Source organism: Sus scrofa, chromosome 9 (genome assembly GCF_000003025.6).
Source record: "Sus scrofa isolate TJ Tabasco breed Duroc chromosome 9, Sscrofa11.1, whole genome shotgun sequence".
Lineage (NCBI taxonomy): Eukaryota > Metazoa > Chordata > Mammalia > Artiodactyla > Suidae > Sus > Sus scrofa.
In genome coordinates this window covers 43,810,874-43,823,513 of record NC_010451.4, presented here as the reverse complement: position 1 = coordinate 43,823,513, position 12,640 = coordinate 43,810,874, and the positions used below count along the sequence as shown (strand labels likewise).

The window sequence follows — 12,640 nt, the reverse complement described above, 5'->3', positions numbered from 1 at the left end:
CCACAGCTGGGTTAGCAGCATTTTGTTCTGATTGATCAGTGAGAATGAGCCGTTCGGTGAGTCACTTGGGGATCAAAGAAAGGGAGTTTGGAAGGTCTGTGTCTGGCCTTGTCTTAGGGAAACACGGGGGTGTCTGTGAATCTCTTCAAAGTCATACAAGGAAGAGAGACTTTGCAGCACACAGGTTTCTGGCACACAAAGAATGGGGGATTTCTTAGCCGTCACTGTTCTCTCAGGTAAAATCTAAAGCCAGCATCTAGTCCTAACCTTGTCTGTTGCAGGGTTAGGACTAGAATCCGGGACTCTGGACTCTCAGGCCACCGATGTCACTCCATCTCTCCACTCTCTTACCTCTTTTTTCGCTGAGCAGTCTTATATTTTTCTCTCCATCCTCTCCCTCAAGCCTGCTGTGAAGAATAAAGAAGCTGGGTGGCTGCTTAAACGCCAACCCTTCCCAGAGATGTTTGTGTTTGACTAGGGACCAGGGCTTTAATTTTGGAATCTGAAGAGGAGACTCCTTCCCAGGATCAGACTGTCCTGACATCTGTTTTCTTTCTTGGGAATCATAGGGTCACTTCTGCCTGCACTGGGCAGGGACAACAGATCAGCATAAAAGAGGGCAGATCCTAAGGAGCTGGTTGATAACTGGTCCTTCAATCAGAGATTCTCAGAGCTGGAAGGGTACAATCCCTCATTATGCAGGTGGGAAAAGTGAGGACCGAGTAGGAGGAGGGACAGTAGCTAGACTTGAATTCAGTGAGGCTCTGCCTAATTGTTCGCGTTCTGGAGAGACTGAGGGAGCACACGCTCTTTCCCAGACTCCTACCCATCAGCATCAAGTCCTCCTCTTCCCGATACCGTGCCTCCCTCCCTGGTTACAGATGCACCAGAGGTTATCAAACGTGAATATAAATAACAATTTCAAGGTGGCATTCAGTGGAGAAAACTGCGACTCCACTAACTCTCCTGGGTTATAAAGGACTGGAGCCCAGGAATCCACATTTGATGACGATTCCGAAGACCATCCATTTGGAGCTCATGGGTGGGGGCCATGGGAGGGGTCCAGGGCTAGAAGGAGGGTGGACAGAGTGAGCCCCAGGAAGCTCTCCCAGCCTGAGCCATCGGTCATTCAAGGGTCAGTTAGGCAGGTTTGGAGGTGGGGGTCAGGGTGGGGTGTGGCCTTGGTCTCTCACCCCTGGGAGCTGTTGATAGCTGCGGTAACCTCCCTTCCTCTCCCCTGTGTCCTCCTCAGCCCTCATAAAGGCAGAGGCTGGGGGAGGGGAGGTGTTCTTCAGGGGGATTAAAGATGCTTCCTTGAAAGGAAACAAATTCCTCACTAATTATGCAATTATTTTATTATGCAGCCCTAATGAAAAAAAAATACATACACCACTCAAAGCCTAAAAAGAAGGCTGTAGCCAGGACTTATCCAATTTAATAAATCCTCTCCATCCTGTAATTATTTTCTGGATTCTTTTTAATGCAAGTCTGCAGGAGGGCGGGGGACAGTCTCTGCTTGGCTGTGGGGGTGGGGGACAGGCCTTCCCCTTCTCGCTCCACCCCCCAACCCTGCCGCGCTCTCCAAGTGGGTGCCAGGGCATGCACACCAGTGGTTCTACACCTGCTTCCTCTTCTTGCTCCTTTATCCTGTCATATTCCCGGGAGAAGGGGTATGGAAGGGAGATGTAGGGGCCAGAGGAGAGGAGGACACGCTTTCCACTGAAGGCTTTTAGAGTGTGACTCCTTTAGGGGAATTTTGGCTTTGATGCTCCCGGCGAGCGATGCCCCAGCCCCGGCTAGCTAGCCCCGCCCTGTCCTATCCCATTTCCTCAGCCTTCCTCTCAACCAGCCGTCAGAGCCCATTCCCCAACAGCTGGATGAGAAAATGCAGATGTGTTACCCTTACAAAATCTGTGACTTTGAGTCAGGCAGGTCTGGGCTCAAAGTTTGGCTAAGCATGGGCCTGTGCTTAACCTCTCTGAGTCTCAGTTTCTTCATCTGTGAAATGGAGGTCCCAATGCCGTCCTCATGGGGGATGTCGTGAGATCGGAGGAGTCCATGGGCCTCCAGGATGTGGCAGGTTGACACAGCAGGTGTCCATCAGCCTAAGTTTCCGTCCATGCCCTGCCCCTCCCCCACCCCTGGATGCCTTAGCGTGAACATCTGCAGGTGGCATTCATAATGGTGGGGGGCATATTTCGGCAGTGGACACTTTCCTGGCTCCCTTGAGCTTTCCTCACTCACTTGCCCCCCCTCCCCATAGTCTTGCAATGGTGCTGCTCTAAGGGAGGGCTTGACTCCCCGAGGAGGCTGGGGGGTGGGGTGGGGGGAGGTGACGTATTGAGGTTTGGGGATTAAGAAGCACCCAGAGAATCTTATTTCTCTGTCCCTAAAAGAAAGCCTGGGCCAGGAGGAGCTCTCTGCTTGATGCCTTCTCCATCACTATTGCCATGGCGACTGCTTACAGCCTGAATTCCTCAGCCTTCTGACGGAGGCACAGCCAACCATGCAGAAGGCTGCCACGCCTGGGTCCTGCTGGCCCCTGTCCCGGGGTGGTGGGTCTGGGGGAGAAACTGCTGGAGCCCCGCCACAGCCCCTGGCCCTCTGCCTGCCCCTCCGTATTTGTTCTTTCACTGAACGGAGTCCGCACCCAACTGGCATCACCTCTAGGTGCCGCCTTACAACAGGATCCCAGCCAGGCTGCCTGGACTTTAAAGTCAGATGGACCCCATTAGGAGGCTGTTTCTAGTAGTCACTGGCGGTGTCCCCTTGGATTAGAGTTACATAAGTTTTCCAGACCTCAGTTTCTTCACCCATAAAACAGGCATGCTAATAGAATACACCTCTCGGGGTTGCTGTGCAGCGTGTGTGAGGTGACCTATAAGAAAGAGTTTTGTTTAATTCAAAGCACCAAACAAACATGTTGGAGGTGTGTGTGTGTGTTGGGGGGGTGATGGAAGCAGGCAGCCCTATTCGAGCACCTCTTACCTATCCATTTTTGTTTTAAACCCTGAACACAGATTGTTTCACTGGACTGAAAACACCATGAGGTAGGGCTTAATTTCTTCATCGTATCCATGAGGAAATGGAGTTTTAGGGAAACTAAATCAATGGCCTGAGCTCACCTAGTAGAAAAAGAGCCAGAACTTGACCTGCTACCAGCTCCTTCTCTATAAAAACCTTTAAGAGATCACTGTTCATGTTGGTAGATTCAAAAGGAAGTTTTTATTGAACATTTTCTTATGGGGGCTACTGGGGACACTAGAGCAGTTTACAATAGGGTCTTTCTTGACCTCAAGATGCCTACATTCCATGGAAAGCGAACCAGCCTCAAAGCAGGGGGCCCATGGCAGAAGCCTTGTATGGAGACAGGCAGCAGGAATTCAGAAGGGGGCTGTTCTTCCCAGGATGGGGTCTTTCGAGAAGGCTTCATGGAGAAGGGGGCCTTGGGGTAGGCTTTCAAAGAATGGGTAGGGTTTGGAGTTCCTGCTGTGGCTCAGCAGATTAAGGACCCAGTGCTGTTTCTGAGGATGCAGATATGATCCCTGGACTTGCTCAGGGGGTTAAGGATCCAGTGTTGCTGCAAGCTGTGGCATAGTCTACAGATGCAGCTCGGATCTGGTATTGCTGTGGCTGTGGTGTTGGTGCAGCTACAGCCCTGATTTGACCCCTTGCTGGGGAACTTCCATATGCTGCAGTTGTGGTGGTAAAAAGAAAAAGAAAAGAAATGAAAAGAGGAAGAATAGGTAGGATTTGAAGAAGCAAAGAATGTGGGTGGCAGTCCTAGGGGGGCGTGGCCCATCTGGAGAGAACCCGAGAAATGTGCTGAATGGTGGAACAGGGGAGGAAGGGTTGAAAATTGGCCGTGGCAGAAATCATCCCAACATCGTAAATCAACTGTATGCAATAAAACTTAAAAAAATAATAAAAAATAAATTTATTGGGAATGGTTTAAAAAAAAAAAAAATTGGCCATGGATTATTTTCCACCTGGCTCTGCAGAGAGTTGGCTAGTACTGGCATAAATCAGTTCAGCAGCAGATGCAAATGTGTACCCCTGAGAATGTGTGTTCTCAGATGCACACCCCCCTGGCCCCGGGTGGCCTCAGAGTCGTCTTGTTTTCTTTGGAAGCCTGCAGCAGAGCGGCCACTAACGCTTGCTGCTGTGTCTGCTTCTGCCCTTTGGAGCAGACAACCCAATGGCTCAGCTTGATCAAACCTGACATCCTCCAACGCTGGGGTCAGAGGAGGTGGCGTGTGTGCCACTGGGTCCTGGCCTGCTAAGCTGGGGTCCCCAGGGCTCTCAGAGCAGGCTTCAAGCCGGGCCTCTTCTCTGCCCTCTGAAGCCCCATGGTGGGAGCGAGCAGAGTCAGGCTTCAATGTTGCTGGTGAAACAACTATGGGTTTGGATACTTTCAGAACCTGGCTGGGGGTGATATGGGCAAGCTGTGGGCAGCCAGAAGAGGGCCAGGGAGGGCGGTGCAGATCCTGTGCATGTGTCTGCCCAGGACGCGTGCTGAAGACTGGGGGGTCAAAAGCAGATCTCTATCCCTGCTGCTCCTTCCTCTGCACCATGTCTATGCTGGGCACAGATCCTGATGGGGTGAGTTCTGCCTTCTCCCGTGAATGCCAGGTCTCTTCTCCTAACAGAGCATCCTTGCATCCTGAGTTAGGTCCACCACTTGTGTATAAGGAAGTCCTGAGCATAGAGTATGTGCTGGTTGGCAAGTTCCACAATCACAACCAGGTCGCTTAATTTGGTGCGACTCAGGCGACCACATTAATCAGGCTGGCGGACTTATTCCTTATGCCTTGAACTTTGGGCTCCTCGGTCTGCACTCCCTTCTAGGCTCTGGGACAAAGGCCCTTCAGAGCACTTACTTTTGTTGGAGCATCTCTTTGAAGCCTTGCTTTGTTGGTCCCTGCTTTCCATTCTGGGCTCCCTGACCAAGCACCCTTGCCCCTGCCCTTGTCACAGCCCCTGCGCTCAAATAGACTCCAAGCTTCCTGCCTCCACTTTCTTCCCCACTTCCATATTTAGAGATACTGTCCTGGTCGAGGGCTGTTGCTCTTTCTCCCCTCTCTTCATCATCGTCTTGAAACAGGCCCCTTTCTTGTCTCCCACTAGCCTTTCGTCCAGTCTTTCTCTGACCTCATTTTGCTGGTACAGCAAAGCCTTCCTGCCTTCTCTAGACTCTGACACTTTGTCTAGGTTACCTCCTTCCCCAACCACCCTGCCCCCTTCTAAGTTTCTTTATCAGGAGTCTCCATCAGAGTGCTCCTCTCAGAGACAGCCAACCCCCTTTCAGAATGTGAATTTGTAATTTGGTGTGGCCTTTCTTAAGCTTTGTTTTAAGCCGTGAGAGGGTGAGCCTGCCAACCCCAAATTTAAAGCCATAGATGGAGATTTTTGGGAAGGACAGCTTTCTGAAACGATTCCTATTTCAGCTGGTCTTAACCTCAGAGAGAGTTCCAGATTAGCTCTGCCTTCTTGGTTACTCTCTTTCTCCTTTTGTCTGCCTTTGCCCTCCAATTTATCCCCAAACTTTGGACTAGAACTAGGGTGCAGCGTCTAGGAATCACGAGGGGTGTGGCCTGCATTGTTCAGAACTCCGGGCACATCTGCTGTTCTTCAGCTTCCTGTCTTGTTACCAGTCTCCTTCTTGGAAACTCCTGGCAGGGAGAAGGATGGCTCCTCAAACACCTAGGACTGGATTCATAGACCCAACCTCCAAGGGTACAGTGGTTCTCCACCTCTTCTTTCTATGCTCCCGTCCATCCATCCATCTTTCTGGGGCCCCACCAAGGTAGGAACCAATCCCCCCACCTTTTTTCCGAGAAGGCCATTTGTGTGTTTACAGGCATTCTGTTATTACAGTGATCACTTCCAGGAAAATTTAAAACATAAAAAACCTGCAAGAGTATTGTTGGGAGCCTATTTTATTGCTATGGCTTTAAAACAAACAAAAATAGTAATTCCATTAGTAGTTGAAAATCATAGGAGTTCTGTATTGTTGGCAATAAATTTACAGCTACGGTAACTGTGTGCCACAGAGATAATAAACACAACTGAAGAGCCATTATTGACAGGCAGGGCAGACAGGAGACAACACGTCACACTTTCTAGGCCACCAGGGAAACGAGGTGGAGGATTTTTTTAGTGTTTGAAGAACTGTGTATGCTTCCCTGTCCACATAGGGTGCTGGGGGGCGGGTGGGAAGAGCACTGAAACCAGACAGATCTGGGTTAAAATCCCTGCTGTGGAGAGTGGAGCAGTTCCTGTGGGTCATCAATAAAATGGGGGTAATTCTACCAGGTCACAAAGATTAAACGTAACCCGAACATAAAGGTTCTTGTAAATTGTTTGGAGTTCCTGTCGTGGTGCAGTGGAGGTGAACCCAGCTAGGAACCATGAGGTTGTGGGTTCCATCCCTGGCCTCGCTCAGTGGGTTAAGGATCTGGCGTTGCCGTGAGCTGTGGTGTAGGTCGCAGATGCAGCTTAGATCTGGCATTGCTATGGCTCTGGCGTAGGCTGGCGGCAACAGCTCTGATTAGATCCCTAGCCTGGGAACCTCCATATGCCGCGGGTGGGCCCTAAAAAAAAAAAAAGACCGGAAAAAAAATTGTTCAACTATAAATTCCATGAAGGCAGGACCCCTTCCATCTTTTTCTCCCCTTTACCCCTCGTGCTACATCCGTGCCTCGCTTGTAATAGGTTTATGAATGGAACTGTCACTGTAATATTTTTGTTGTTGCTACATCACTGGTAGGTAATCAAAAGCCTTTGATCTGGTGAATCCCCTTGCCACTTCTTCAGCCTCAGCCAGCAACCCACCCCTCCCAACCCAGTGCCCTAGAGTGTTCAGCCAAACCAGTAGAGATCGACAGGGTAACCAGTTAGGAAATCAAAAGAATAAAAAAACCTAAAGGGCTTTCCTACCAACCCATGAGACGGATGAGCTATGAGTATGTATATTTTAACCTTTTGGTAAAACATTTCTGAAGCAAATTACAATACTTGATTTAATAGTGAGTCCCAGACACAAAGCATGTCTCAGAGAGGCCAGGGATTTGTAGCCTGATTTGTAGGAAATAGCTTTGGTGTAAATGTTTATTACAGACAAGTTCTCTTTAAAGATGGCGTATGGCACTATTCCACAGTAACTTGAAACGTGCTGTCTCCAGAGCTCCCCGATTGCACCTGGTTGGAGCTCCGCATCTTCCTTACCTGGGACCCCTGCCTGCCACCATCTCACCTGGCAGCACCCAGGGTGCTTTGTCAACTTTATGTCTCAGCTGTCACACTTGCTTCTGTCAAGCATTCAAAGTTCTCTGTTTGCACTTTGGGGCATTGTAGATGATCTTCTGCCTTTTGGGTTGTTAATTTTCTTCCTCGGAGAGAGCTAAGCACATGTAGCCAACCACAGACTTCAGTTTCCCTGCCTGTGAAATGAGACATGAAGGGAGTTCCCGCTGTGACTCAGTGGAAACGAACCCGACTATTATCCAAGAGGAAGTGGGTTCCATCCCTGGCCTCTATCAGCAGGTTAAGGATCTGGTGTTGCCATGAGCTGTGGTGTAGGTCTCGTATGCAGCTTGGATCCCACATTGCTCTAGCTGTGGTGTAGGCCGGCAGCTGTACCTCTGATTTGACCCCTAGCCTGGGAACTTCCATATGCTGCACTTGCAGCCCCAAAAAGCAAAAAAAAAAAAAAAAAAAAAAAAAAAAAGCAAAGAAATGAAGAAACCAAGAGAACCTGATCTCTGCCTCTACCTGGTCTGTTTTTTTTGTTTGTTTGTTTTTTGCGGGGGTGGAGGGTGGCTGAATCCATGGCATATGGAATTCCCAGACCATGAATCAAATCCAAGCCGCGGGTACGACCTGAACTATGCCACAGCTTCAGCAACACTGGATCCTTAACCCACTGCACTCCAGCGGGAACTCCTCCCCGTGGCCTTTCAAAAACAGCTCTATCTTCCTCTCTATCTCCGTGCATAACATCTGACATTTGGCCATGTTCCCTCATTGGCTTTGGATGGAAAGAGTGGGTGAATGATACCGTGGATGGGACACTGGGGACAGTAAAGATCTATGAAACTTGTTTTCTGGCCTTTCAGAGAAGAGGGTTCTGTTAATCTCAGTGAAACTTCTTTCTTCCTTTCCCTTGTGGGGCCCCTGGGCCTTCAGATGTGCCCAACTGACTTGGCTTCTAAACCCTGATGCAGCCATGAGCTTCAGCCCCCCGCCCCATCCTCCCCAGGCTGCCCTTCATTGTCTGCTTTTGAACCCCCTCCTCATGGATGGAATTGGCAAACACTATGTAATTATATTGGAAATCATAGGTTCCTAGAGACTCGGGAATAATTATGCTTAATAGGAATAAAATGAATTCCCAGTTGCCCTCTTCGGGGTGGATGACAGTCCGACCCTATATTTACCTTGTAATGATATGGCAATTACCATCTAATAATTACCCTACTGGCTGGCACCTGCCCAGCCATTAATTGGTTAACGGCTATCATGCCATGCAGGGAATTGAGGAGTATGCCTGTTCCTTAATTTCCATAACTTAAAAATCTTCAGCAGGATGGGGGCGGCTCTTAGGAGACAGTCACGTGGGGAACCGGGTGGAACAGTGCCACTTGCCAAAGGATGGGGGTTCTTAGCTGAGAGTCTTTTCCCCAGCAAATTGAACCCAGCCCTCCCAGGAGTGTTGGCAGGTGGTGAATACACAGGAGAAAAGTCCACTGAGGTCAGGATGGCTCTCCTCGTTCCTACCTTTATAGCAGTGAAAGGACCCTAGTATTGGGGCGAGTCATAATTACAGGCCATATTAAATCCCACCGTGTCCCTTAAACCTTAATTGAATCCTTTATTCATCCAGTGTGTTTATGGAGCACATGCGTAAAGCCGTGCATCTCCAGCTTCCTTGGTGCTCATCCTTCTTGCTCCTCCCTGAACCCCCCCTGGAGACTTTGCTTACTAACTCTATCTGGCGTGGTCTCCTCCTGGTTCCCAGGGTTTCCGTCTTGCCTTGGGAAGCAGACCAGGAGCTTTTTTAGGGCAACAGTTATAAACAGCCCTTTGCATTCTCTTTATGACAAGTCCAGAGCAGGCACTTAAGACGTGTTAAATGAATAATAGTTAGCAAGACAATGATGTAGAGGAAAAATGCATGAGTTTTGGGGTCAGCTAGACTTGGGTTCAATTCCCAGCTTTGTCCCTAATTACTTGTAAGACCTTGGACAAATCTCCTACCTTCTCTGAGACCCCCCAAATGGCAATAATAATGATTAGGACAAAGTGCTTATCACACAGTACCTAACTGACACCAGAATGATTCCTAATATTAGAATGTTTACTACATATTATATTTGCATATTAATGCATATCATTATAGATATGAAAAATATACTTGGAAAAATATATGTACATATGTATATATGTATATGATATATCTATCTGTGTGTCACACACACACACACACTAGGGTAGGGTAGGCATTTTACTCTCCTCTTTTTCATGGGAGCAGAGGTAACGGGGGTTAGAAACCTGAGTAACTGTGAATGTGTGTTGTGGTTCATTTTTCTCTGACCTGTGCGTGGATCGATACTCTGCTTCAATCTTGAGAATGTTGGGGCTCATTCCAGTCCCACTGGGGGAAAATTACACTGAAGGTGCTGTGCAGTACAACTTTCACACATGTTATTCCATCTAATCCTCATATTAACTCTGCAAGGAGAGAAAATATTGTGAAAGACAGAATGCACTGAGCAATTAAGGAGATGATTTTATTATGGCTCTTTGCAGTGGGGCGAATGCTCAGTAATGAGGAGTGTCTCAAAGACATGGAAGGGGGCCTAGGATTTTCGAGAGGCAGGTAAACAAGGGAGCCATCAGAAAATCTTCTGGGAGTCACGAGGAAGGATGGAGGTGGGTCTTATCTCAGAATGTAGAAGAGCAGTGTAGAAGGACCACTTTGAGGTTCGTCATGTCTAGAAACACAAAAAGGTGGAGGGATTTCTCAGCTTTGGGGAGCACGAGGCTCAGGTCAAGTTTAACATTGTCAATATCATCTTGATGTTTGTAGTTGAGTAAATTAAAGATGATAGGAGAGATTAAGTCACTTGGCCAGCATCTCGTCACCAGTTTGAAATGGAACAGTCTCAGAATCCCAGTCTGTCTGGCTCCAAAGCTGCCATCTTGTAGTTGCAATGGCCTTTTCTTCCTTCATTCACTGATTCACTCAACAAATACTCCTTGATACACTGTGTGTACCAAGAGCTGTTTTAGGTGCTGGGGAACTTCAATGAAGAGAAACCGAGGTGTTCCCGTTGTGGCTCAATGGTTAACGAATCTGACTAGGAACCATGAGGTTGCGGGTTTGATCCCTGGCCTTGCTCAGTGGGTTAAGGATCTGGCGTTGCTGTGAGCTGTGGTGTAGGTCGCAGATGTGGCTCGGATCCCGCGTTGCTGTGGCTCTGGTGTAGGCCAGTGGCTACAGCTCTGACTGGATCTCTAGCCTGGGAACGTCCATATGCCATGGGTGCAGCCCTAAAAATGACAAAAAGACAAAAAAAAAAAAAAAAAAAGAGAGAGAGAGAGAGAAACCAAGACCCCTGCCCTGACTTGTTGGAATTTACATTTGAGTTGGGTAGAGAGACTTGGAATAACTTAAGTCAATGAAGAAGGTGGTGGGGATTTAATTTGAGATGAGGATTAAGGGTTTTAAGGGTTAAGAACGATGTGTTGGAGGGTGACTCAGAGCGGGAAGGCTTCGTGGAGGGTGGCAGGAAGGAAGCACCGTGCACACAGCTCTGGGATGTGGACGTGAGGGGAGCACATTCTAGGAAGAGGGAGTAACGAGTGCACAGGCCCCGTGGGAATGAGCTTGGGTTGTCTGAGGACCAAGCAGAAGCTCCTGAGCTAGTGTGAATGACAGGGGAGAAGGGCAGACTGAGGTCAGGAGGTTAGGAAAGAACCAGAGCAGAAAGGTTCAGGACACCTCGTGGGTCCTGAAGTGTCTGGATTTTATTTGAAGCCTGGCCTTCCTGCCGTTGTGATAGACTGTCAAGCAGCTGCTGTTCCTGCGTGAACCTGTTGACTGTGAGGTCAGAAAACACAGTGACCCTGTGGCCCCCAAACAGGGGACCAGTGGCTGGGCTTCTGCAGCTGGGTCTTTGCCAGCTTTGCCGACCATCTGACTCTGAATCTCACTGTGAAACACGAAGTGTGCCTACTTCTATCATTTATCCTCATTTTACCCCCTGCAGTGGTCAGATGGGGAATATGACCCACTTGCCCCCTTAGACATGAGAAATTGGAGGGGTTACGTAGTGGGCCCGATATCCTGCAGCTAGTGAACGGAGGAACTTAAAACTGGAAACCAAGTTTTGTGATTAAGTGGGCTGAGTATCCCTGACTACCCCGCCCCCACCTTGGCTTGCAGAGACTTTAGAACCCGCTTACCCAAGAGTGTCCAAGTGACTCCTGAAGCCATTTAGAATAACAGATGGAATTCTGTGCTGCACGGTTTTCAGTGGACTTTCAGGCCACCGCCTATGAGCTATCGGCTGTGATCTACGGCCAGCTGCTATTATCTGCTATTAGCGCTGCCCTCTATTAGCAACTATTATCACTCACCAACTATTAGCTGCCATTAGCTACTATTATCCCCTAGCTCCTATTATCCATTATTAGCTCCTCTTATCAACTCTCCACTATTATCCACTATCAGCTTCTATTATCTTCCACCACTATCCAGTATCTTCCATTTGTTATCTGTGATCTACTATCAGCTACTATCTATTATCTGCTAGGTGCTACAAGCTACCAGCTACTCTTTATTCTCTACTATCTATAGTTACCTACCATCTAATAGTTACTATGTATTATTTAACACCCATCAACTGTCATCTAGCTATCATTCTCCATCTGTCCTTGATACCTAAGCTCATACAGAGTAATTAATAGCCATTAGAAATCTCAAGCCAGAACTTTGCTTACAGATGTCCCACTGGGGTGAGAGGCTCACGTCTGCCGTGTAAATTTGGAGTGGCGTATTCACGGTGGGTCCCTGTGTATTCACAGCCAGGCTGCCATAGACCCCTCTCTATCCCTCTCAGCACCCCAGCTCTGCCTGCATGAGCCTCCTGGCTACCACATTACAGAGAGTGGGGGGAGGGGGGTGGACTTTGACAGGAGGAGTCAGAGATCCACTTGGGAGACTGCAGGAGAAACACTACTTTAATGACACACCTTCGGTGTGACCAATTAAAACCTGCACGAGGTGGAATGTCTGCTCTTGTAGGACTAAGAATTCAGAAATAGGGAGTTCCTGTCGTGGCGCAGCAGAAACGAATCCGACTAGGAACCATGAGGTTTCGGGTTCGACCCCTGGCCTTGCTCAGTGGGTTAAGGATCTGGCATTGCCGTGAGCTGTGGTGTAGGTCGCCGGTGCGGCTCAGATCTGGCGTTGCTGTGGCTGTGATGCAGGCTGGCAGCTACAGCTCGGATTAGACCCCTAGCCTGGGAACCTCCATATGCTGTGGGTGCGGCCCTAAAAAATGATGAAAGACCAAAAAAAAAAAAAAAAAAGGTGTTCAGAAATATGCCCGTGGACCAGAGGGATCAGAATGGA

At 48.7% G+C, this 12,640-nt stretch overlaps 1 long non-coding RNA gene across 1 annotated transcript in view; it reads left to right on the top strand.

The window, feature by feature from the left end:
• LOC102159414 overlaps positions 1–12,640 on the top strand; it is a 342,818-nt gene that overhangs the window by 186,234 nt on the left and 143,944 nt on the right. The window lies entirely within an intron of this gene.